Source organism: Lissotriton vulgaris, chromosome 2_1 (assembly GCF_964263255.1).
Source record: "Lissotriton vulgaris chromosome 2_1, aLisVul1.2, whole genome shotgun sequence".
Taxonomy (NCBI): Eukaryota; Metazoa; Chordata; class Amphibia; order Caudata; family Salamandridae; genus Lissotriton; species Lissotriton vulgaris.
This window is the reverse complement of record NC_141687.1, coordinates 1,348,273,868-1,348,301,861: the sequence shown is the minus strand read 5'-3', so window position 1 is coordinate 1,348,301,861 and position 27,994 is coordinate 1,348,273,868. Positions and strand designations below refer to the sequence as shown.

The window sequence follows — 27,994 nt, the reverse complement described above, 5'->3', positions numbered from 1 at the left end:
AATGTCCATGAGCTGTTGTGGGACGTCTGTCGAAGGTATGGTGGTCCTCTCCAGCATCACTGAGTTGTCTGGTCTGCTCTGCTCTGCTGGAGGTGTATGTCCCTCTGCAATGTGAAGGCGAGATGCATGTTGCCATTGTGTTGACATGTATGTTTGCGCATTGTTCTTGTTTACATGCAGACTATATGACAAAGCACATTGTGACTTTTTGGGAGGTGCTGGATTTTGATGCGGGACAGTGGACATTTGGACTACATGATGGATGTGAGGTTTTACGCGTACATTTCCATCTCACAGTTCTCTTCTCTATTAGATGTGGTTGGCCTGTTCCTGCGCATGTGCAGAGCCAGTTGTGTCCTCTGTTCAGTGTCTGGGTTGCACATTGTACCACATTGTTGTCAATGTGGATGTGATGTAATTGTCTGGGGGTGTGTGCTGCAGTGTACCACGGGGATCAGGGACATGATCCAGGGTTATTGTGGGTGTGCAGTCTGCTACACATAGATGTGCATGTGTGCCATTGTGCCCATCTCCCCCCGGCCCCCCAGTCCCTGGTCGTTACTCACCCTGTTGATGTTGTGTCAGGTCCTTTCGAACTGTGTCCGGACTCCCAACTCCTTGCACCATCTCTACACTGATGACTGTGGCCTCTTACTCCAGCTCCTCCTGTGACGCTGGACTCCCACCTGCCGTTGCTGCCTTCCTGTTGAGACCGGGTTTGTGCTTGGTTTGGCTTTTCACATCATGCCAGCGCCTCTTGGCATCCTCTATTGACCTCCTCGACACTCCGACTGCATTCAAGTCGGTCTAATTGTGGGTCAGTTGATGGTAGTGTTATGAAACCTCTGTGACGCTGATCTGGTTTTCCTGCCGACTGCACCCAGTCTTCCTCTCCCTCTTCTCCTTGGCCTTCCCCTATCCTGTTGTTCCTTGCTGGTGGTCTGTGGGGCTTTTCAGGTTTACCTCTGCACTCGGTCTGGGTGCATCCATGGTGCTACGCACTTTAGATTGTATTTGGTGTGTTCTTTTTGTAGTTTTTATAGTGCATTTTCCCGCATGACGCGTGGGATTTTTTTAGGCCTGTCGCTGGTTTTCGCTGCTTTTTGTATCGTGATTGGCCTCATCGCAACTTGTTTTGCGTTCGTGTTTAGCATTTTTGTGGCGTCGCATAGGCTTCATCGCGGACATTTTGAAGCGTTGTCGTGGGCCTATCACATGGTACCGCCGTGTTGGGAATACCCAGTTAACACAGCGTTATTTTCACGCAATGTACTGCGATATGAAGAGTTGGGTTAATCTAATTGTGCTGTAATTATCACACGTTCTTGAGAATACCCTCCCTAGTGTGTGCCAATATCTGCTCAGAGGAACGGGTGGCCTATTTTTTTTTAAACTCTACCACCCGCCTGACTTGATCTATGGTGCCATAGATTAGTTGATGTCAACCCTTCCTCTTTGTATTGAGGTTTCTTACCAAGAAGTGGCTGAAACTAAATGTGCCAGTCCTGCGAATAAAGCCCCAGGCCCTGTTGAAAGTGGGCACACATAGTAACGAATTATGCCAACTCAGCTTTTACAAATGGCCTGCTTAAGACCTGGTGCACAGCAAACATCGTCCCCGTTTATAAAAAAGGAAATTGTGCATCCCCTAGTTACAAGCCAATCTTGCTATTTAATTCCTCTGTGGAAGTCATTCTTGGCAGGGTCACCCTTGATACTTTAATCCGTGACCTACAATATTAATTTATTTCTGCTGTGCAGTATGGATTTGGAGCTGGATTGGGTATGCAGGGGCAGTGCATCAATCTGCATATCCTAATAAGTAAATACACAATATCCAAAAGTCGCCCTGTTTATTTAGCCTTCATGGACCTCTAATGCATTTGACAGCGTGGTAAGATCTAAATTGTGGGCCATGTTAGAGCTCATAGGGCTTGCAAGTGATTTGGTGCCTTTTTACAAGTCCATTATTTAAATCTTAAAGAATCTGTTAGATTCTGGCCTAATGGCAACTGCACAGAGTGTTTTGGTCTGAGACGGAATCTGGCAGGGATGAGTCTTTGCGGACATTTTCTTTTTATTATATATTAATGGACTGGACCCAATCTTAACTTGTAAAGAGGATGGTCAGACGACACTGTCCTTCTACATGCGTATTACGCCGTTTTAAGGCCTAGAACATTTATTGAACTCCAAATACTTTTGGCCTGGCCACCAATAATAAAATAAAACTTTTTTATCCATGTGGCTCAAAGAATCTTGGGTCCTGATGCATTGCGCTCTGGGAACCCCTATTGCAAGAACCCAAGAATGTACTTCTCTGGGGGTCTCATTGGAACCCACGGGGTCCTGGACTCCTTTCTTGGCCCAAAGAAGATTGACGTTTTGCACCTCCATTGCCTTTTTATTTAGCCTAGCCTCTGAAATTAGAAACAAAAAACCCTATTCCACCACTCAAAAATGTACAAAAAAGAAAGGGCCTAACTTATGACTGGGGTGTGGGGCTATAAAGCTGCTAAATGTCTAAGGAAAATAGATCATGCAGGCACACCATTGGTGTCTCATCTAAGTCTCCAACATATGCTGTCCACGAAGAATTTAGGCTGCCATGGATCGAGGACTGTATTAATTTGGCCCCTTTAAGGTTGTGTTTCATCTGTTGTAATTGTGAGGCTACTTTTAATTGGGAGTTCATTATGGATTGCCGTTCATGCGATAAGGGTCATGGTATCCCTTGATCAAGATATATTAAGGATGTCTGTAATCCGTTTGAGAGACCCTCTATTTTTTCAAATCTTGACAGTGTATCCGTTGCGGACAAATGCTGGGTTAAATCAAGTTTTATGGAAGTCAGGAAGTGGAAAGAGATCGGGTGGAATTATGGATTGAATTACAGTTGAACGACTAATAGAGTATTTATTGATCCAGACATTTCCAGGGTTGGAGCCATATCTCAGTATTGTGCCTAATACCTGGGACAGGGTACTCCTGACCAGATTTAGGTTTGATCTGATTAGATGGCAGGTTCCTTTCCCATGGGCTAGTTTGACCCAAAAGCTATTCTTATCTGCCCTTGCGATGAGCGTTCCTTGCAGACTCTGGCTCACTCTATATGCTTTTGCACACGTGCTCATAGTTATACCCAAAGATTTTTAATTCCGTTACTTAGGAGTACCTTGGTGATTAGATGCCCCCCCGGCGTTCTTATATTTACAGATGCTCCCCACATCTGAGTTGTGTATGTGTTGCCAACTTTCTGAAAATTGCTCTTCGAAAATAGTCTTTGTTTTATAGATATCTATGTTAAACTTATTTTATATATTAACTGAGTTTGGACTTGCTATTTATTGTCTTTTTATATTATTGACGTGATGATGATGTGCCTTTAGGATTATTTCTTTTAATGATCGAATAAAGCTGCTTAACTTGTTTTATGGTGAAGAACTAATTATTTAAATGTATGTGGAAAAAACTGCCAGATGGCAAAAAAAAATACATGTCAGTTTACTTCATTCAGCATTCGGTTTAGAACGACCCTAAAATTGAACCTATTTTTTTGTGAGAAGCCATACCACACCGAAGACGGAGTGAATGAAAGTTGTGTAAGATGTTTGTGTGATTACCGAGTTAAATAGTTGCTGTGGGCATCTGATTTGACGTCTTTGACATGAATTTGAATTTAGCAAAACTGCAATTCGCCTTCTGTGCTGTGGAGGTTGGTGAATGGAGTACTATTAAAATGAGTAATAGTACCACCCAATATTCACAGCTTCGAGGCTGCATAGACTGTGTACAAACACAAGTTATTATAAACAAAACATTTCTTCCAGACTGTTTGCCTGTCTGTGCCGTCTCAGTCCAAGAAAGATGCTGGAATCCCTGGTTAATCTCCAGATTACCAGTGTCATGGAGGAGACTAACATCTTGCATCCTTTGCAATCCAGCTTCACAAACATAAATAAACTGGGACACCAAGCTTCGCTCCTATATAAAACCCTTCGCCCACAAAAGTCCAAAATCAACAGAACAAAAGAATACTGGGATAACCGTACAGATCCCCCTTTAAGCGACCGAGAGTGGAACACCTTATGGTCATCCGCCACTCGCAATAAGATCACTCCAGTGCTAGCACAAACTAAACTCTAGTTGCTCCACAAAACATTCTGGACCGCTTACACACACTGGGTCTCAGGGACAGCCCATCATGCTGGAACTGCAACAAAACAGAGGACCTGGAGCACCTCATCTTTCTGTGCCCGATACTCAAGGGGTTCTGGGATAGGGTGTTTGACTTCATAGACAAATCGTTCAAGTGCATAATTGTAAGAGACTTCGCTTCTCTCACCACGGCATTCATTCAAACTGATCTCCCCTCAGAGGATTGAGAAAGAGAGCTAAGGGACCTACTGCTAACCTGCTACATACAAAGGATGGCTCAACTGGGTCACCCACCTCAGAGGAGCGGATAGCCTGGCACTACAATACTCGCCCTGGAAAGTCTCCTTGGAGCCTGTGAGAAACCCGGACAAAAATCTAATCCCATATGAAACACCATAAGGTAACCGGCAGCGGAACAGGGATATACCCCAAGGAACACGGTGGGGTGGGTTAAAATCTGCCCAGACAACCCGAACTGTAATGTTTGATTTACTCCTGTCCTATCCTTCTCCTACACTTATTCATAGTTTTCTTCTCCTCCTCTCTCTATCCTTTATCCTACCAGCAACTTATAACCAGCAAAGGGGAATCCTGCCGAGATGTTTACCATTAACTCTACCTTGAATCCTCCGGGGCGGGTAGCCCACATAACTCTTTGTATTTGTTGTATGTACACAAAATCACAAAAATAAAAATAAAAAAGAAGTGACATTTTATTAAAACCTGACTCGACCTGGGCACAAGCACCATCGGCTTCTGATGAGTTGCTTGGCATTCTACTGCAACGGCTGGAAATTGCAGAAATTGTCGGCACGGTGATTAAATGTTTAAATCCTTCCTCTCCAACCGAAAGCAAGCAATTCATCCCCCTCATTTTACCTCTGGTTACAGAGAGTTTAATTGTGGCGTTCCACAGGGCAGCCAGAGCTGCAGTCTCTTCAACATCTGTGTCTCTCCTTGCTGCCCTTGTTCAAGCTAAGGGCTTCAGTGTGGTGTTATATGCTGACACCCAGTTGATGTTTGCCTTCAAACACATGGAGGTCTTGGTCTCCGCACATTTTTAGGGCCGCCTATCGGCAGTGGCAGAATAGATGCATAAAAGCTGTCTGTGCTTAAATTAGTAATAAATTGAGTTTGATACTTGGTTCATCCCCCCTATTGGACCTAGCTGATCTTTAGCCTCAGAACTGGGCCAACCTCCACCGCCTTCCACTACTGCCAAAAATGTGGTGGTTAAATTAGACCGTGCTTTTACCTTTATGCCACACATCAATGCTACTGCAGGAGTCTCCTCTCCATGGTTGAAATCTCTAAGAAAGCACTTCAATTCCTGCCAGACCACACTGGAAAAATGATCATTCACACACTGATTACATCAAGACTTGATTATGCCAAACGTGCTGCTTCTTGGATCTCCGTAGACTGTAGGATCAGTGGGTCACTGGTCCCATCCTTGGGTGCACACTAATTCCTCTATGTTTCAAAGAGGTTCCACGCTTTGTTAGTTATAGATTATTCATATTTATTTTTTTCATAAACATGCTAAGTTATTCCATTTTCAACATATTGGCTTTGTGGTTCGCGTCAATCCAATGCATTTCGGGGCTATATACTGCCCCTTCATCAGGGAAAAGGTACTGTAACAAAGTTCAAAGGAAAAGGTATAAGTAGTGGTAGGTATAGAACGTTATGAATACGTGGTGTTGGGGAAGCACTAGGAGGTGTGGGGGGAAGGGGTAGTGTGTGTCGGTTATGGGGTCACCTTAACAAACTCTAGTCTGCCCGTGTTCAAAAAGGAGGTAGAAACGGAACCATGCTTTCATGGTAGCTTACGTGCGCTGAAGGTATTTGGGTTGTGCCGATATGCTGAAAAAGCAAAGGGCGCGTATTGTAAGTCTTCGTTTAAATTAGTACAAAGCCTTCACACTATAGTGGTTCATGCGGTCCACTAACCTGATTAGAAGGAGAGTTCGACTTCAGTGCTCATCCGCTCATAACGCCGGTCAGGACGCGAAGTGTTTCCTGCCGCGTTTGATCAGTTACGTGAGTAGCGGTCACGTGGGGAATAGGCAGTGAAAACAGACTCGCGGGTGTAGTCTGGCTTTGGAAAAGGTGGTCGACAGATAAGATAAACGAAGTACGATATAAAAAAGAGTTTCATGCGGTGCCCAAAGGGTGTCAAGTATATTGTTAGTATAGAGGGTGTGATAAATAATAAAAGTAAAAATAGCCCCGAAATGCATTGGATTGACGCTAACCACAAAGCCAATATGTTGAAAATGGAATAACTTAACATGTTTATGAAAAAAATAAATATGAATAATCTATAACTAACAAAGCGTGGAACCTCTTTGAAACATAGAGGAATTACAGTGTGCACCCAAGGATGGGACCAGTGACCCACTGATCCTACAGTCTACGGTTATATTTCAACGTCACAGGACACTTGACGTTACTTGAGTAGCACCTAAACTTAATTAAAAACGCCTAAAATCTCACCAACCTGCTGTGCATCTACCCGAATAACTTTACGCTTCTTGGATCTCCTCACGCACTGACAGATTGACCACAGCAGGTTCAGAACGCATCAGCCAGACTGGTTTTAAATATTCCGAAGTAGCTTGAAACTCCTTCATTGGCTTCCCAGAGAGCAGAGCGCTGAGCTGTGGAGCGGAGGTGCGGCGTAGAGAAGCAGTGTGGTGTGGATCCCGCCGACCCGAGCCGAGCTGAGGGGGAAATTGCAGCTTGGTGAGCACCCGATCTCTCCTCCCCCCCTCCCCCCCCCCCCCCCCCCCCTGAACTCAACTTGCGGTGGGTCCGACCTGCACAACCTGCCGACATCTGAGCAGCATTTGTTCAACAGGAGAGGAGAGGGAAGGGGAGGGGGACCGGCCAACGGCTTGGTGTGCACCCGTTCACCCGTTTCTCCCGCCCACCCCCTGGAATCACTCCTTGACCCGTTGGGCTAACCATACCTGCAATCAGGAGAGGGGGAAAGAGTTTGCACGCCCGATCCCAACCCCATTACTCACGCACCTGGAGGTGAGGAGGGGTGTTCCGAGGCTGTGCTTCACTCAAGGACAGGAGGGGGCCGTGACACAGGGCGACCTAGGGAGACACAGGGTGCATGCGAGCGCGGCTGCCGATAGAGGCGACTGCTGAGTAAGAGCCCGGGGAGTGACTGGAAGGCAGCTCTACTAGGTCCTGCTGACCCCTGGTCCTCCCCGTGAGCACCGCTTGCCACCACAGCATCCTCTCTGCGCCCCTTCTGCGCGCCTTCTGCGCGCCCTAAGCCTTAAGCCTAACATCGGCCAGCATCCGCGAGCATTTAGTAGATCGTAATCAGCCATCCAGCCATTTATCAGCTACAACCAAATCAGATCACCATCAATTGGAATTAAAAAAAAAAAACCCTGAAAAATACCAAAGCTCAAGCAGAAATTCCTGATTCAGACCCCACCAGGGCTCCGACAGAGGGACAAACCCTCGCCTGTCTACTTTTTAAACATACCAGCGCACAAAACACTAAGGTCACAAAAAGGAAAAGCAAAAAGGAAAAAGGAAAGGAAAAAAACAGGGCGATGAGATCAGGCATAGTTAGGCAACAATCAAAACCAAAATCCAACTCCAAATCTAAATCACGGAAAAGGAAACTGGGGACACTGGAGCCAACATCTCCACCAAATGTTAACAACTCCCAGGAAATCTGCCCAAACGCATGCAATAAAAATAATAAAGAAGGCTCAACCTTGGCAGTAATGGAAACGTCGACATTAGTAGCAAATCAAAATCCAACTTCAATTCAACCGATAAAAAAAAACGACCAAGTCAAGGTCCTTGCGGCATCCACATGTCTAATTACTGCCCTTCAGCGAACACAAAGATCCATACAAACTTTATTACCCCCAGCACTAAAGTCTCCACCAACGGACTCAGATAATCTTGTAACCATTGACGGAATGCCAGCAAAGAAAAGGATATGTTCCCACCAACCTAAGATTTATACAAAGTTTTTCTTCCTTAAGGACCCAGGGACAGTTATTTACTCTAAGACCGGGAACATTAGAGTTCCTCAAACACCGCTTTTACAAAGCGAACCTGATTGCAGCCGCACGAATAGTAGCCAAGTAGGCTCACTCAGACTAGCCGAAGTCCTCTACTCATCCAGCATCGAGGCTGCTGCTGCCATACCAATGTCAACATCGCCTGAATTAAGAAGAGCGGCAGCACACATTTTCCTAGCAGACCATGAATCTACCAATTTCAATATTCCGGAAATGGCGTCTACTAGAAACATTTCTACCAAAGACTGGAGCTTACCAAAGAAAGACGAGTCCCCAGAGATAGCAATTGACTCACATCTAGTCACATCTAGTGAATCAGGGTGAGACTCATCCTAGGAAGCTCAGTTCATCACACTTTGGAAATCAAGACGCGTTAATGGAAATTAACTGATTCACAATGAGGAGGAAAGAGAAGATCTATCTCCTCCCCAACTAGTTAGCAGCTCGCCAAATTCAATGAAGGAAGGAAATCCGAGACGCACGAACAGAACCATCAACGGGGACCAAAGAGCAAGAAAGTGGAATTCAACCACCCCAACTGCCTAATACACCCTTGACTCAAACCAAGACACATCAACTAAACTTGAGTAGCATTACTGAACAAACACCAAATAATAGTCGAGCAGCGCAAACGGCATCCCAACGCTGCACCTTACTGCACCTTACTGCCGTATAAAGATTCCCAACCCATAAATAACTCTTTAAACAATGACATGTCCTATATAGCAGCACAGGAGTCGGAAGAACTAGTTGCTACTTATAACCTCAAACCATCTTAAGGGAAACCACTCATTGACGCTTCACCTAGACTTGAGAGGAGTAGCAACCTAGGAAAACCAGCCCCCGAATCCATATGGGTAACAATCTTAAACACCCTGCAACACTTGGCAACAGCCCTGGAATTCCAGTCACAAAAAATGGACTTGCAGCTTTGTTTTGCAGACAATGGCCGATTATATCACAGGAATCGACTGGAAAATCTCGGAACTAAACAGTCTCATAAGGAGGGGTCAAGACGCCGTTTTTGTGGCTCAATCAATTCCACCACAACTATCTTGTGATCCAATTTTAGATAAATTATCATCTTTACCATCTATTAACAGTTCTACAAACCCTGATTCCGCAAACCTCTGACTTACCTCCGACTTACCTCCAGACCTTCCAGCGACACCAGCAGGCCTAGTGACCGAGCAGCCGGTTGAGCAGAGCTCAGTTATTTAACAAATATTCAGGCCTCTAGTAACACCTGCAGAAAGAAAAAAAGGAAGGAATCGGATGCTAATAGGCGCAAGACAAAACATAGAAGCACAATCGAGCTCTTCTCCTTTAGCAGCAACCTATGCCCGGACATCGATAGCCAACAAACAATTATCCCCCCTGCACAAGGCCCCTGAAAGTACTCCATCAGTGTCTCCATCGCGGTGCGTTGAGCCGACGAGCAACGCTACTAAGAAACTTGCACCAAAAAAATTTAAACAAACTTTTACAATTGAAACCAACTCAATCAGCACACAATCCTTTTAATACTGAATCAACACCATTTGAAAATGCTCCAATAATAGGAAGAGAAGACACCGTCATGGCCATCAATACGGAGTCACCTCAACAGCCGATATGTAAATTGAATAGTATAACCCGGAATCTGAGGATAGACAACGATGAAAGTGAGCATCCAAATGCCTTAGACACAGTATGCCCAAGTCATTATCCTCATCCCACTCAACAGGGCTACAAGAGACCATCAACTGACTCATCAATACCGCAGCATTTGAATAGCCCAACATAAATTCTCTTTATTCCTGAATACACGTCCCGAGGTAGGGATGACATATTGAATAGGGGAAATATATTAAGACTCCTGCACTCATTACCAAATCTAGCAAACATCCGCTCCACTGACCTCTTGCAAATAGAGTTTCATTCAAACACCGAGGCCCATCGCCCAGATATAACAAAAGCAACATGGCACTCAGACAGCACACAAAATCTTGGAAGAAGCAGCGTTCCAGCACTGGGGGATAGAACTGAGACTTGAAAAGCGACCCCCGCTATCAGACTCCTCTTTTACCTCCTATCAGACTCGTGGCACAAAAAAGCACTAACTCAATACTAAAGGGAGCTAGGAGCAGCTTGCCCAGGATGTACCCCGTGACACAAAAAGTCCTCGATCTGGACAAAATCAAAATCACAGTAGCTCTCTTTCGCCAAAAATCGTCCAAACTGGAAGTCAATTCAACTTACAATTGTCACAACGACTGTCGACAATTGACAAAAAGGGAAAGAACTCTAATATCCCTGCGCCTCAACTGAGGCGCAGGGATATTAGAATATGCTCCTGGAAAATCAACGGTCTAGCCAGTAAAAGGAATGATCCTGAATTTCTACAATATCTAACTACATTTGACCTTCTATTGCTCCAAGAAACTTGGGAAGAAAAAGCATTTGAGCTCCAAGGGTTCATGCCTTGCTGCATCCCGGCAAATAAAAACTCAACCTTTGGACGAAGATCAGAAGGTCTGATGTTCTTCGCTTCAATACCAACAATTGGCAAAATTGAGGCAATGGATTTCCATATACCTCCCCCAAGTGTCATTCAGGTGGGAAAGAACTCACTCCGGCTAAAGAAGCAGCTCCAGGAAGTAATACTAATTAACATATACATTCACCCTAAACAGAAACTAAAAGCGGCGGAAGACCTGGCAAAAGTGCTGGGAAAAATAATGGAAGCAAGGGTGTTCGATTAACTCATCTTGGCCGGCTACTTTAATATGCTCCTCATCAATAAAGATCAAGACCGTGACCTCACCCAAGACTTGAATGCAGCATGGGGCGTGCCGACACAAGGCCCAACAAAAAATAAGAAACCAACGGACCATTCAAAAAACTTACTTCGACATCTGGAACAACTTAACTTAAGGGCCCTAAATGGTTGCTATGTCGATGATCCACCAGTAGCCACCTTCCACTCCAACAAACAATCATCCCATCTTGATTACATGTTCATATCTTTAAACATGTTTTGCTGGGTAACATCGTTCAGAATAGGGACGAGCGACTTCAGTGACCACCTGCCTCAAGAGGCCAAAATAAGATCTAACTCTCAACTGGAAACTGAACCCCTTACAGGCCTCGACACAGAAGTCAGCTCAAACTTAAAGTGGCTATGGTGTAACTCCTGCAATATTGACTCCATTATTTCCAGAGCGAAAATCCTTTCCACCCAAGCTGCCAGCTCCTTAACCAAGGTGTCGGATGTCTGGCAAAATTTCACTAATGCCATCAGAGAAAATGGAAAAAATTCTGCCCAATAACTTACGTCATGGGAAGGGGACTTCAAATGGGAAACACTTATGCCCAGAAATGAAAACACAAAACCGATTAATAAATCAAATATTGAGACGGATGCGAAAGGACCAAACAAACCACAGCCTGCAAGCTGTTCTACGGGAAGCAAAAAACACAGCTAAAACTGATGAAATGGGAAAATCAGAAGCGAAGTAACGAAGACCTACGGGTAAAACTTCTCTATGAAGGGAAGCAGAAAAACAGCTCTAGGTTTTGGCAAATGGTCAAAAGAATACAGAATCCTGATCATTTAGGTCAAAATTCACACATCAGAGGAGGTATGGACAAAATACCTATTGACTCATTTCAATAACGATGACACCACAGAAGACGCCGTTACAAAGAATCCCTGCACAAAAGCCACAAGGCCTAAAACCGAAGGGAAATCCAACCACTACACGGGCACAAAACCCATGAAATGTGGGAGCACGCGGCCATGAGCCCACCTAAACTTGACAAATCAAAAACTGATGAAAGCCCCGCGAAGGTTGTCGAGCCAGGGCTAAAGAAAATGTTCCCAGCTCACATCAGACGGCAAATAACAAGGGTAGATCCACTGGAGCACCGGGGCCGAATGGCATACCACCTATGCTGTACAAATCAGACGTGGAATTTTGGAGCGCATCTCTAGCACCAGTATTCAATAGTATAAGGTTACTCAGAGTCTTCCTGAGTCCTGGCACGGGTCAGTCATCAGCCCGATTTATAAACACGGTAGCAAGAGGCATCCAAACAACTATCGGCTCATCACTTTACTAGGCGTGGAGGCAAAATGTTTCGCAAGAATTATCTTGGAGGAATTAACCTCATGGGCAACTGATAACTCCATCATCCCAATTAACCAAACTGGTTTCCGCATAGGCCAAGGGACCACAACCAACATCATGGCATTGTCCTTGCTGATGGGAGCAGCAAAAGAAGTAATCTTTATTCCTCTCGTTTATCGACTATACTGCTGCATTCGATCATGTGGAACGTAATAAACTTTGGCAGAAACTGGACAATTGGGGAATACCGAAATGCCTCCTAGACGTGCTAATACTGCTCTACTCGAACACCTGGATTAAAATCAAACTTGGGGCAGGTACACACCTCTCGAAGCCCATCAGGACAACAAAAGGATTAAAACAGGGGTGCCTACTAGCACCCATTATATTTAACCTCTTTTAGCCGATCTACCTGGGGAACTCGACAAATGCCCCAATCATGCACCTAAATTAGGGAAAATCACCCTCTCCAACCTGCTATACGCGGACGATCTGGTGCTGATAAGTCAGACGCCAACGGGCTTTCAGCACCTCTTGAACGCAGCGCACGCTTTCTCAGCAAAGAATGCCCTTCAAATAAACTTCAATAAGTCAAAGGTCATAGCTGTGAATTATAGGAAAAAAAGGAATCCTCGCTGACACCTGAATGGAGAAAAGCTCGACCGGGTAACCACATACAAGTACCTGGGAGTAATCTTGGACTCAAATAACACGTCTAGGGCACAACTGCACTCCTTACGAGTGAAGGCCACAATGACCTATTTGGCATTAAAATAATTAAAGGCCAAACTTCCCGATCTCACACTCTAACCTCTCCTTGAAATCCTGCATGCAAAACTACAACCGACTCTTACATACGGGAGAGAATCACTTCATGAGAAGGATGCCGCATTGCTGGACACAGTCATAGCCAACTCATATAGGGTTATTTTTAACCTCCCTAAATATGTCTCTCCTGCTCAGATTCGACTAGAATTTGTCATCCTCAAACAAACATTAGAAAGGCGGAGTGTGTACGCAGCCAGTTGGCACAAGATTCGCACAGCAGAGGCTGGCTCCGTAGGCTCTAACATTTGGGAAGAGTTACTTCGGCATTGCAACTCTTTGCCCAGAGACTATCTATTTGAATCACTCGAAGTTCTAGGCTTGATCGATATCTGGGAAACGTCAATAGTTCAAGTTCAGAAATTTGTATAGCGCACTACTCACCCAGAGGGTCTCAAGGCGCTTGTGGGAGGGGGGTTACATTACTTATCGAATATCCAAGTTTTAAGTTGCTTTCTGAAGGAGAGGTGATTCTGTGTAAGGCGGAGGTGGGTGGGGAGAGAATTCCAGGTTTTGGCCGCTAAGTAGGAGAAGGATCTCTTCCCCCCCCCCCCCCCCCCATGGTGAATCTATGGATGCGTGGAATTGCGGCGAGGGCTTGATTGGACGATCGTAGTTGGCGGGTGGGAGTGTAGAAGGACAGGCGCGTGTTGAGGCATTTGGGTCCTAGGTCGTAGAGGGCTTTGTGTGCGTGGGTGAGGAGTCGGAACGTTATCCTCTTGTTGACGGGGAGCCAGTGGAGGTCTTTCAGGTGACCGGGAATGTGAGCTTGGCGGGGGATGTCTAGTATGAGTCTTGCTGAGGCGTTTTGGATGCGTTGGAGTTTTTTCTGTAGTTTGGCTGTGGTTCCGGCGTAAAGGGTGTTTCCGTAGTCCAGTCGGCTTGTGACCAGTGCGTGGGTGACCGTTTTTCTTGTTTCGGTGGGGATCCAACGGAATATTTTTTTGAGCATGCGTAGAAGCATGATGATGAGACGGCGTTGACTTGTCTGGTCATCGAGAGGGAGGAGTCCAGGATGAAGCCCAGGTTTCGTGCGTGTTCCGTTGGTATGGGTGCCGTTCCCAGGGCTGGTGGACACCATGCGTCGTCCCAAGCAGAGGGGGAAGATCCTAAGATTAGGACTTCCGTTTTGTCCGAGTTCAGTTTTAAACGGCTGTTCTTCATCCACTACATCTTTCATTCCTTCGTGTAAGTTGGTTTTGGCGGTGTTTAGGTCTTTGGTGAGGGAGAGGATCAGCTGGGTGTCGTCTGCGTAGGAGATGATGTTGAGGTTGTGTTGGCGCGCGATGGATGCAAGGGGCCTTATGTATACGTTGAAGAGGGTGGGACTGAGTGAAGATCCTTGTGGTACGCCGCAGATTACTTCAGTGGGCTCCGATCTGAAAGGGGGGGAGGCGGACTCTCTGGGTTCTTCCGGGGAGGAATGAGATGATCCAGTCCAATGCCTTTCCTTGAACTCCGACGTTGCTGAGGCGTTGTATGAGGGTGCTATGACAGACTGTGTCGAAGGCAGCGGAGAGGTCAAGTAGGATGAGGGCAACCGTCTCTCCTTTGTCCAGCAGTGTTCGAATGTCGTCTGTTGCTGCGATGAGGGCGATTTCGGTGCTGTGTTTGGCTCGGAAGCCGGACTGTGAGGGGTCGAGGGATTTGTTGGATTCGAGGAAGGCGGCGAGCTGATTGTTGACGGCTTTCTCAATAACTTTGGCAGGGAATGGGAGGAGCGAGATGGGGCGGTAGTTCTTAAGTTCAGTGGGGTCTGCTGTGGGTTTCTTCAGAACGGTGCTGAGTTCGGCATGTTTCCAGCTTTCCGGGAAGGTAGCAGAGTTGAGGGAGCAGTTGATGACGTCTCGGAGATGGGGTGCGATGATGGAGTCTGCTTTGTTGAAAATGTGGTGGGGACAGGGGTCGGTTGGCGATCCTGAGTGGATGGAGTTCATCAGGCGGATGGTGTCATCAGTGGTGATTGGGTTCCAAGCGCAAAGGTTGTTAGAGGGGGGTTCTGGTTCAGAGGTGGGTGGAGGGGGCTGGTCTTCGGATTGGTTTTCAAAGCTGTTATGTATGTCGGCGATTTTGTTGCAGAAGAAAGAGGCTAGGGAGTTGCAAAGGTTTTGGGATGGAGTGATGTCGTTGGCGGTGGGGTTGGTAAATTCTTTGACGATGTTGAATAGTTCTTTGCTGTTGTGGGCGTTGTTGTCAAGTCGATCCTTGAATGCTGATTTCTTGGTGGATCGGATCAGTTGGTGGTGTTTGCGGATGGCGATCTTGAGGGTGGTCAGGTTGTCAGTGGTTGGGTTTTTTCTCCAGGCTTTCTCGAGGGTACGACATAACTTCTTAGATGTCTTAATGTCATCGTTGAACCAGGGGGCTTTTTTGCTGCTTTGCTTGATTTGGTGGTTTTTCAAGGGTGCAAGTTCGTCGGCGCTGTGGGTGATCCATTGTGTGAGGTTGGTGGCTGCTTGGTTTGGGTCCGACTATTTTGCAGGAGGGTTTTGGTGAAGCGAAGTGAAGAGCTGGTCGGTGGTAATTTTGTTCCAGTTTCTTCGGGGGATTGGTTGTGGGAGGTTGTGGGTCGTGGTCTTTTTGTAGTTGAGGTGAACGCAGATGTGGTCCGTCCAGTGGAGAGTTGTGGTGTGGTTGAAGGAGATGTGCTTGCTAGAGGTGAAGATTGGGTCGAGTGTGTGTCCGGCATAGTGGGTGGGGGTATCAACAAGTTGTTTGAGTCAGAGATTGGCCAGGTTGTCCAGAAGGGTGGTGGTGTTGCTGTCGTTTTTCTTTTCCAGGTGGAAGTTGAGGTCTCCCAGTAGAATGTAGTCCTCGGAAGGGAGGGCGTGTGGGCTGATGAAGTCAGTGATTTCTTCGCTGAATTGTGTGCGGGGTCCTTGTGGTCTGTAGATGAGGGTGCCTATGTGTGTGGTCTTGGGGTCGGTGTGGATCTGGAAATGAAGGTGTTCTGCGGCTGCGAGGATATCGTCTGAGCTGGTCGTGATGCGGATGGAGTTCTTATGGACGATGGCGATGTTCCCTCCTGTTTTAATGTTGCGCTCCTTTCGGATGATCTTGTAGCCGTCTGGGATGGCTATGGCGATGTCGGTAGCTGATGAGGCGTTCATCCAGGTTTCTGTAAGAAAGGCGACGTCCGGCGAAGTGGTGTCGAGTAGGTTCCAGAGTTCAATGGCGTGTCTGTGGACCGAGCGGTGTTGAGTAGGATGCACTTCAGGTGGTTAGTGTCGGAGCTCTGTTTGGAGTCTGTGGATTTGGTGTGGGTCCTGATGCAGTTGAACTTGCAGGAGTGGCAGGTGAAGGGTCCATGGGTGTGTCCTGGGGCGGCTTGGTAGCAGTCTTGGATGCGGCCGGGGTTGAGTGATGAAAGGGAAGCGGCATCATATGTTAAGCGGGAGAAGTGGGATTTACGAGGTCTAGGGGGTCTGGCGCGGTCCAGGCGCGGACGGGTGTAGACGGGCTTACCTTTGGCGCCCCTTTGGCGCTATCGCTGCGCGTGAACGCTGTGCGCAAAAGCATCTGTCATATCTGGATGGTGGAGGGGGCGGGGGCGAGGGAGGAGCAGCTGGGAGGCGGGAGCGGGGTGGAGAGGACGGGCTCCGAGGCACAACAAAATGGCAGCAAAAGCGAAACCGTAACAGGTTGGTGCACAGAAATCAATTACGCTGTGGGCAGTGGTACAATCACAACACAAGGAGGGAGGTACCCTTAAGACCGTTTAGGGGACAGGGTAAATAGTACACAACAACAAAAAGTCCCTAGTTGGAGGAAATATATCCTAAGGCGTAAGGTAACCTAGGCCCGTTGGCTTAAAGGTTATCTACGCTAACAGAGACTACAAATATGTCAAGACACCCTATTGTAAATAATCAGTCAGTGTAAACACCCTATCTGTACGTCACACAACAATTAAGAGACTATAATTTCTACTAGTGTAAAAGCAACAATTTATTAAAAACATTATACAGAATCAATTTGCACCAGAAAACACATTATACAATAAAATACATATTATTTTTAAAAAACCAAAAGTCGACGCGGCGTTTCGGTGTCTTTGGTTGATGCCAACACCTTCTTCAGGACAGGGGTTTTTTAGTTAAAAAGTCTCTAGAAAGTAAAATTACAAAAAACATACAATCAATAGGGGCCTATTGTACACTGACTGTTTAGGGTTACATTAGAAGTTACATTGACACAGCAAACACAGTTCACATTACAATACTTCTGTGAGAAAGTTTACGTTATAGTACAAACATTCAACCTATGTGTGGTCTTGCATTACAATATCTATGATTTAAATACAAGAGATTTAATCAAATTCTCATTTTCTCCCGAGTTCATAACTCCATTCCTCTGATTAAGGTTCTAACTTGGAGCTGGGGGAAGGAGCCTTTCAATTTGAGACACATTTGTATTATTGTCATTGATCATTTGGGACTCTTTCGTTCAGGTGTATTACGTATCTTTAGACTAATGCTCCATTTGGTTACATTATTACATTCACAATCACACATGACAGCGTGTATATCACTGTAGAGTGTGCAACCTACCTCAAACAGTATGAGGGATTCGAAGCAGTTGTTATCATTAAAGAGGATGCAGATTTTTTTAACTTTGATCTGTCTCCTGTAGACCTTATCTTCAGTGGCGGAAGGTTATCATTAATTATTCCACCTAATACAAATGTGTCTCAAATTGAAAGGCTCCTTCCCCCAGTGGGGTAGAGATATTGGGAAATGATGTATGCGGGTAGCTAACCCTTATGGTATGTTCAATCGCAATGCATGCTAGTCCATCAAGTATGGGAGTATTAATGCAAACAAAAGTATTCTTGTCGCTCCAAGTTAGAACCTTAATGAGAGGAATGGAGTTATGAACTCGGGAGAAAATGAGAATTTGATTAAATCTCTTGTATTTAAATCATAGATATTGTAATGCAAGACCACACATAGGTTGAATGTTTGTACTATAACGTAAACTTTCTCACAGAAGTATTGTAATGTGAACTGTGTTTGCTGTGTCAATGTAACTTCTAATGTAACCCTAAACAGTCAGTGTACAATAGGCCCCTATTGATTGTATGTTTTTTGTAATTTTACTTTCTAGAGACTTTTTAACTAAAAAACCCCTGTCCTGAAGAAGGTGTTGGCATCAACAAAAGACACCGAAACGCCGCGTCGACTTTTGGTTTTTTAAAATAATATGTATTTTATTGTATAATGTGTTTTCTGGTGCAAATTGATTCTGTATAATGTTTTTAATAAATTGTTGCTTTTACACTAGTAGAAATTATAGTCTCTTAATTGTTGTGTGACGTACAGATAGGGTGTTTACACTGACTGATTATTTACAATAGGGTGTCTTGACATATTTGTAGTCTCTGTTAGCGTAGATAACCTTTAAGCCAACGGGCCTAGGTTACCTTACGCCTTAGGATATATTTCCTCCAACTAGGGACTTTTTGTTGCAGTGGTACAATCAGGCACGATATATTATTTAAATAAATAAAGTCCTATAATGCGAGCGCTACTAAACGAAATTGGCCCAGACACACTTTAAGGCAATGGGATGTTCAGGGAGGCAGAGATACCCCAATGCGAGCAATGCACAGAGGAGAACACAAGCAGGCACAATTTCTAATTAAGGCACTAAAGTAATGCGAGGCAGACAATGACGATACCCAGGAGAGACCAGGAGGCGAGGGGAGCGACCGCTTCTGATGGAGCTAAAAAATCAGCACCTATTTCAGCGATTGAAGACTAGAAGGACCTAGAAAATAGAGCGCATGGATGGATAGCGCTGGGTGATTATGGAAAAATACAGTCACAAGCATACCTCAACATTGGTATGAAAATAAAAGTTAAAGAAAAGTTCCTAAAACTACGCCTCGTTGTAATTTCTATACTGCCACACCTTCCTCCCTGGGAGAGAAATAACCCTTCACAACAGTGTCGCCTGTGCCAAATCGGCAAGGAAGACATCGTCCATGTGATTTGCATCTGTCCTAGACCAAAGGACCTGAGGTACAACCGTCTACGACCATCCTTTAAACTACATGCCGTTCGGACCTGCAGGCAGACAGTCAAACTGTGCTTTACCACCAGTAACACCAAATTGAATTGCCAGGTCGTGAAGTTCTTCGACTTAACAAGAAAAAGACTTAACAGCGTTTGACGAACATTATAAGGCTCTGAGGATAACCATGAACTGATCTCAACAAATCTCGTATTTTTAATTTAATCTAATTAGATAAGTTTAAGTACAAATGGTTTTATAAATGTTCCTATTGGTGTTTTTATAATTTTGTAAAGATTTTAATTAATCATGTAAAAATAAACGTTACCTACTTACCTTCATTGGCTTCCCATTAACCGAAGAATAAAATGTAAAGCTTTGACCATAACGTTTAGGGTCACCCAAATGAAAGGCTTGATGTACGTCTGTGATAAAATTAAACTATCCAATCCTCGCAGAGCACTTCGCTCAGCCAATCACAATTTAATGTGCATTCCTAAGATCAATAAAGCGAGAGCAGGAGGTCGCACCTTTTCTTATTAGCCCCAATTCTTTTGAACCGTCTCACTGAGCATATTAGGAGCACAACTTCAGAGGATTCTTATAAGACCCTTCTGAAGACCCACCTCTTTAGAGAGACCTAATTCGTGCCCGTCCTCGTATCCTAACGCCTCTACTTTCTGTGTCTTACTATTACCTAGTGCCGAGATGTTTCTTTTGGAACCGCTGTTACACTTCATACATTTTATCCAATCATTCATTTTTTTCCAGGGTGATGGTTGAGAAATGATATGACTATGTTCGAGGCATGTGGGCTGCTGAATTCATATCTGTGCATAGATCGCCGCCTAATGTTGGGTCCGGATGATAGCACATTGTTGTCCTGGAAGAGTCTTCGAAGTATCACGAGATAGGTGGCTCCTCCCCTGGACTACAGTGCGCATGGGCATCGACTCCATCCCCAGATTGTATTTTTCCGCCATTGGGTTCGGATGTTTTTGGTTCCCTCTTGTCGGAATCGATAGAAAAACTTTCCTTGAGACCAAAAGGTCTTTAGTCTTACGTCGGTATTGTCTTGCGTTCGGCTTAGCAACTTCTACTTGGGCTCCGAGCCGAGTTCTGTACTTCCGCGTGCTTTCGGCGCGGAGGGCCTTGTCGACGCTCCAGACTCATCGACCATCCATCATGGACCGGAGTCCATTCAAAAGATGTCCGGTCTGTAACTCGAAGTACCCGCACATCGATGTCCACCCGGTGTGCAACAAGTGTCTGTCGCTGGACCACGATGAGGCCAAGTGTATGGCCTGTTCGCGATTCAGGTCCAAGAAGACACTCAAGCTCCGTCGAGCTGCGCGCCTGGAGGCCCAGCAATCTGCACCGGCGCCTACGGACATTTTCGATGCTGGGGAGGTCGAGGATGAAGATATCCAGGACGTCTCAGAATCAAACCCCGCGTCGGACGTCGAAGAAGACTACGACGCTGAGGCTGAAGCTTTTGAAAGCGAAGAAGTCGTCGAGGAGGTAGGAGACGACGACGGGGTGCTCGGGGCCATGGAGGATAGCTCAGACGAGAAGCTTCCTCAGACTGACTCTGGGGCCGTGCCAATCTATAAGGCCCAGGTCGAGGGATCGCCTTCGGGCCTTACCCAAGACCTTGATATGATGTCCTCGGTCCCGCCTTCGGGCCCGGCCACGGACATTGTTACCGAGTCAATCCCGGTGAAAACGAAACCGAAAGTGAAATCTACGGTATCGTAGCCACATACTGCGCAGGTGCAGATATCGAAACCGAAAGTGCGCATCGCATTGGTCAGATCGAAGTCTTCGGAGGCCTCGGCGCCGAAGAAACCTAAGATGACCGTCGAGCCGAAGGGCCAAGTCAAGGTTGCTGAGCCTAAGGCTACCGCGTCGAAGACTAAGGTGAAGGTGTTCGACACGTGTGCATCGGCGCCTGAAACGATCGACGCCGGCAAGGGTCGGTCGAGCACAAGAAGGCTGTCGGCGACCCCAAGAAGTCTCTCAGCGACCCAAAGAAGCGGCCCAATGACCCGAAGGTCCTCTCTGCCCCGCTTCCACACGACAAGGCCAAGGGTGCTGCGCCACGTGAGTCGACTCCGAAGGTGGCCTTGAAGGACTCAACTCCGAAACTGTCCTCGAAGGACTCGTTGGACCGGCACGTCCATCTGTCGCGTTCACGAAAAAGGTCGCTGAGTCCCTGCCGCGCATTCAGGACGGCGCCGTGGCAGTCGAGCCGAAGGACCCTCCGCCTGCCAAGCCTCTGGAAAAGCCGGCTAAGGCGTCCACGCCGGTCCTCTTTACCTTGCCGCCTAAGACGGCACCGAAGGCTTTCGCTGCTAGGCCGGGGGCCGGCGTGCCCGAGAAGGTCTCCTTGGCGCCGAAGGCGTCGTTGGTGGTCCACGGCCCGCGGCCTCTACAGTACTCGGAGGAGGAGCGTCAAGAACATTTCATCGACGCCGAAACGGGCAGGCTTTCCCTTCTGAAGAGGAAAATCTCCCCAGAACCCCAATTGGAGTCTTACAAAATCCCCCAAAAGAAGAAAATGGACTCTGCTGGTACTCCAGCCTTAGTGGAGCCCCTTTCACCACAAGCTCATGAGGTCTCGCCCACTTACTTCGATGTGGACGCTGGTGAGGGCGACGATGAGGATGAATATAGCTATCCGGTCTACACATACCCGGAGGATACAACTGAGCCATGGTCAGCCGGTGGTGACCCTGGGGATCCACATTCGGGACAAGACCCTCAGCTCTTCTCTGCAAAAACTTCACCTACTGAAGACTCTGCTGCTTTCAATGCCCTCATTGAACGGGCCGCTGCCAATCAAGGTGGTCGAGAAACATGTAAATGCACACCTGTCGAATTACATCGAGGCAGCGGGCGGCCTAGACCACTCGCAATCTGGTTTTAGGCCCAACCATAGCACCGAATCAGCCCTCCTGTCAGTGACAGATAACATCAGAATGTCACTGGACAGGGGGAGCTCAGTGATTCTGGTGCTATTGGATTTGTCCGCTGCCTTCGACACGGTGTCGCACAAAATTCTTCTCGACCGTCTGAAGGGAGCGGGAGTAAGGGGGACCGCTCTTGCATGGCTTGAAAGCTTTCTTGAAGGCAGACAACAAGGTGTCAAATTAGGCTCCCATAAATCTGTCTGCAGGAAGCTTACCAAAGGTGTGCCACAGGGCTCCTGTTTGAGCCCCACGTTATTTAACGTATATGTGGCCCCTCTGGCTGAGATTATCAGATCTTATGGGTTCTCACCAATTTCCTACGCTGACGATACCCAGCTGTTGTTTCCCTTTCAAACCATCACATCTGCAGTCATGCAATCTTTTCAAAACGGCATGAGAGCGGTGGCTGGTTGGATGGCCCAGAACTTCCTCCAGTGCAATGTGACCAAAACGGAGGTCATGTTGTTTGGAGGGGCCACCCTGCTATGGTCGCCGGATTGGTGGCCATCTGAGCTAGGACCTGTCCCATCACCCAAACAGACCATCAAAAATTTGGGGGTACGCCTGGACCAAAATCTGATTATGAAAGATCATGTCAGCCAGGTCGCGGGAACGTGTTTCCGCACAATTGGTCTTCTACGGCGTATCTTCCTTTTCCTACCGAACATCCATAGGAAAACGCTGGTTCAGGCCCTAATCCTTGGACGGGTAGACTACTGCAATAGTCTACTTAGTTCCGCCAACCATGAACAACTACGCAGACTGCAGGTGGTACAGAACACCGCGGCAAGACTCATCATGAATGTTCCTCCCCGTACCCCTTCTCGTCCCCTCCTTTGCCACCTTCACTGGCTCCCAGTGCAACAGAGGGTGAGTTTTAAACTCTGCTGCATTATGCATAAGTGCATATATGGGTCTGGTCCCAAATATCTAAAAGATATTTTTTTCCTCTACTCTCCCGGACGTGCTCTGCGATCTAGCAACACTATGCTGCTACATATACTGAAAGTTACCAGAGCAAGGCAGGGTGGCCGAGCACCCTCCCTAAAAGGCCCCTTGCTGTGGAACTCTCTACCACCGCAGCTGAGACAAATCTCCAATCTTTTTTCCTTTAGGAAGAAACTAAAAACTTTCCTATTCACATCTGGTTAACCTGACCTCTTTCTCTGTCATCCCCTTAATATGATTTATCCCTCTCATTCAGGAGCCACGCGCGGAGATAACCCTTCGGGGCTGATTCAGGCGCGTTATAAGAATATAAATAAGAATATAAATAAATCACAATGTCCAGTTGCATGCTGACCCTGTGGATGTGGATTTCCTCTTTGACACCTTTTCTGTGTCTGCAAAGACTGTGAAAACTCTGCCAATGCTGAAAGGTGTTTTGAAGCATGCTGCTGAGGTCTTCAAAGAACCTACCAGGGCGAGAGTCCTCAACCCAAGGATTGACAAAAAATACAAAGCGGCACCTACTGATCCAACTTACATTAGAGGACAGTTGCCTCTGGACTCCCTGGTCGTCTCGAATGCCCGGAAGAGGGCCAATTCTCAGACTACAGGTGATGCTCCTCCCCCAGACAAAGAATCCAAGGTCTTTGAGGCTTCAGGGAAAAGGGTAGCAGCACAGGCAGCCAACATATGGCGCATCTCAAACACACAGGCGCTTCTGGCCCGTTATGACAGGGCGCACTACGATACACTAGAGACCCTTTTGCAACACCTGCCTGATCAATACAAGGAAGGGGCTGAGATGCTAATCCAGGAGGGGAAGCTAATCTACAACGCTTCCATTAAGTGCGCTCTGGACGCAGCTGACACCGCTGCGCGAGCCATTAACACCAGTGTTATGCTTAGGAGACATGCCTGGCTGAGAATCTCTGGTTTCAAGCCAGACATCCAAACCACCATCTTGAACCAAACGGTCAACCCAGATCACCTCTTTGGCCCGGAGGTTGACACCACCCTAGAGAAAATGAAGAAGGACACTGACACTGCAAAATCCATGGGTGCCTTGCAGTCCCAGCAGTTTCGGGGTGGGTCCTTTCGTCGCTCCAATACCAGAGGCACCTCAAGGGGTCAGCTTTCACAGTCCGTGCAATTCTACAAGGGCAACACCCAGACTACTTATGCCAACAAGAGTCGAGGTGGATATCGCGGCAACAGCGCCAAAGGCAGAGGACGTGGCAACAGCTCCAGGTCCTCTACCGCCAACAAACAGTGACGCCTTGTCACTGCCCCCCGACCACACAACACCGGTCGGGGGGAGACTCCAGCAGTTCCTGCCCGTGTGGAAGTCCATCACCACGGACAGGTGGGTCAGAAAGCTTATCCAATTTGGTTATTGTCTGGAGTTAACATCCACTCCACCCAACATACCCCCAAGGCACCGTCCTATGTCGGACGAGCACTTGCACTTAGTGCAGCAGGAGGTCAACGTCATGCTGCAAAAAGGGGCAATAGAGCTTGTGCCTATGAAGGAAAGAGGCACAAGAGTTTACTCCCTGTACTTCCTGATTCCAAAGGAGGACGGGTCCCTCAGGCCCATCCTGGATCTCAGGCCCCTCAACTTCTACATCCTGTCGGAGCACTTCCATATGCTAACCCTGCAGCAAGTGCTCCCGCTGCTCCAGCAGGGGGACGTTCTTGCAACCTTAGACCTAAAGGATGCGTACTTTCACATTCCACTACATCCTTCACACAGGAAATACCTCAGGTTCACCATCCAAAACCAGCACTACCAATTCAGGGTTTTGCCTTTCGGTGTCACCACGGCACCCCGGGTGTTCACAAAGTGCCTGGCGACGGTGGCGGCACATCTGAGGAGACAAAACATCCACGTCTACCCCTATCTGGACGACTGGCTCATCCAAGCGAAGTCAGCCCAGCACTGTGCCGCCCACGTGTCCCACACCATTCACCTCCTGTACGATCTGGGATTCTCACTGAATTACCCAAAATCCCACCTCCAACCCGCCCACATACGGCAGTATCTGGGTGCGACCATAGACACTCTGGCGGCCACAGCACAGCCGAATTCAGTGAGAGTCAGGAGCATTCAATCGCTGATCCAAAAATTCAGGCCTCAACACTTGCTTCCAGCAAGAGTGTTCATGCAGTTGATAGGCATGATGGCCTCCTGCATCTCCATTGTCCCGCACGCGAGGCTACATATGCGTCCGCTTCAGGAGTGCTTAGCACGTCAGTGGACTGAGGCTCACAACCAGTTGAAAGACCTAGTGTTGGTGAGCGGTCGAGCATACAACTCTCTGCATTGGTGGAATCCACGAAACCTTTGCAAGGGCTGACCGTTCCAGGAGCCTGTGCCACAGATCATCCTGACGACGGACGCTTCTCTCCAGGGATGGGGAGCGCATGTACTCCAATACACTGTGCAGGGACTATGGACGCAACAGGGGAAGATGCACATCAATGTTCTGGAACTGATGGCAATCTTCATGGCACTAAAAGCCTTCAAGGTACATCTGTGCAACAAGATCGTGTTGATCCGGACGGACAACATGACGGCGATGTACTACATTCAAAAGCAGGGAGGAACACACTCTCCACAGCTGTCTCATCTGGCTCAGAGCATGTGGAAGTGGGCCATTCAAAGGAACATCTTCCTCATGGCAGAGCACCTCCTGGGCAAGGACAATCAGATGGCGGACCTGCTCAGCAGGCACAGCCACCAAATGCACGAATGGGAGATACATCCATCAGTTCTCCAACCGTACTTCCGAAGGTGGGGTCATCCAGAGATCGACCTGTTCGCCACAAGGGAGAACACAAAATGCCAAAGCTTCGCCGCCAGGTTCCCACACCCACAGTCGCAGGGCAATGCAATATGGATGAACTGGTCAGGCAAATTTGCGTACGCTTTTCCCCCCAGCACCTCTGATACCGCTGGTGGCACGCAAGCTCAGGCAGCACTCGATGACTCTCATCCTGGTTGCTCCAACGTGGGCTCGCCAACCATGGTACACCACGTTTCTAGAACTGTCCGTGGTACCGCATCAGAGGCTACATCTCACACCCAGCCTTCTGACGCAGAGTCATGGCGACATTCAGCACCCAGATCCGCAACAGCTCAACCTGGTGATCTGGCTCCTGAAGTCCTAGAGTTTGGCTACCTGCTCTTACCTCCCGACTGTATGGACATCATTCGGGAGGCAAGAAAGCCCACCACCAGAGCATGCTATGCGGCAAAATGGAAGCGGTTTGTCATTTATTGTGCAGAGCACGACATTAACCCGCTGGATGCTTCTATTCAGAACATTATCTGTTACCTTTTCCATCTGTACAAGTGTAATCTGGCCTATGCTTCCATTCGCATTCATCTGTCTGCAATGGCCGCTTATCTCCAAAATAGGCAGCACCTCTCCCTCTTCAGGGTGCCTGCCATTAAGGCTTTTCTGGAAGGGCTCAAACGAGTCATTCCGCCACGGACTCCGCCAGCTCCTGAGTGGAACCTCAATGTGGTCCTTACCAGGCTGATGGGTCCTCCCTTTGAACCACTGCATTCCTGCGAGATTCAGTTCTTGACGTGGAAAGTGGCTTTCCTCTTAGCAATTGCATCGCTAAGGAGGGTTACTGAATTGCAAGCCCTCACTATCCAAGAGCCAATTATTCAAATTCATTCCAACAGGGTAGTGCTTCGCACTAACCCTACATTTCTACCCAAGGTTGTGTCTCAATTTCACATCAACCAGACAATCGAATTACCTGTTTTCTTTCAAAATCCAGAGTCACTGGCGGAGCGGATGCTCCATACCCTTGACGTTAACGGGCCCTAATGTATTACATCGATAGGACCAAAGATTTTAGGAAAACTAAGCAACTCTTTGTCGCCTTTGCACCACACCACAAAGGTAACCCTATTTCCAAGGCTGGTATTGCTAGGTGGATCGTTAAATGTATCCAGATCTGCTATCTAAAAGCAAAACGCACTCTTACCATTCCGCCAAGAGCCCACTCCACCAGAAAGTTGGGGGCCTCTATGGCATTCCTTGGAAACATTCCTTTGGAAGACATATGTAGAGCAGCCACATGGTCTACCACTCACACATTTACTAAGCATTACTGTGTTGATGTGCACTCCAAACAGCAGGCAGCTGTAGGGCAGGCTGTTCTCAAAACACTTTTCCAAACTGCTGCAGCTGGCACGGGCGGCCGCCGCTAATGGAGGGACTGCTATGTATTCTATGCACAGATATGAATTTAGCAGCCCACATGCCTCGAACCGAATATGCTACTTACCAGTATGCATCTGTTCTTGGCATGTAGGGCTGCTGACATTCATATCGCCCGCCCTCCTCCCCGGCGCCTGTAGCAGCTGCAGTATTCACATATACTCATAGCATGGTCATCATTCACTGAGTTTCACTCCATCTTGGCCACAATGGCTAAAAACAATCTGGGGATGGAGTCGATGCCCATGCGCACTGTAGTCCAGGGGAGGAGCCACCTATCTCGTGATACTTCGAAGACTCTTCCAGGACAACAATGTGCAATCATCCGGACCCAAAACTAGGCGGCGATCTATGCACAGATATGAATGTCAGCAACCCTACATGCCAAGAACAGATGCATACTGGTAAGTAGCATATTCGAAATTAGTGAAGTCCCAGACACAAGACATGTACAGTGCCTGTGTTCTTGTACTTCTGAGTGAGTTCAGGGGTCCCACTAAGTTCTAACCTCCCGGTTTCCGAGTATTACGATTATTGTAAGTAGTTCTGGCCTTTGGTGACTGGTAGTAACATTTGGGAAAAAGTATGTTTTTGAAATTGGTTAATTATTTTGTGAGTACTGGTGCATGTTTTATATCTGGGGTAAATGGTGTGCATCA

At 47.2% G+C, this 27,994-nt stretch overlaps 1 protein-coding gene across 1 annotated transcript in view; it reads left to right on the top strand.

The window, feature by feature from the left end:
- Positions 1-27,994, top strand: part of EPB41L5 (erythrocyte membrane protein band 4.1 like 5) — a 1,452,967-nt gene that overhangs the window by 485,471 nt on the left and 939,502 nt on the right. The window lies entirely within an intron of this gene.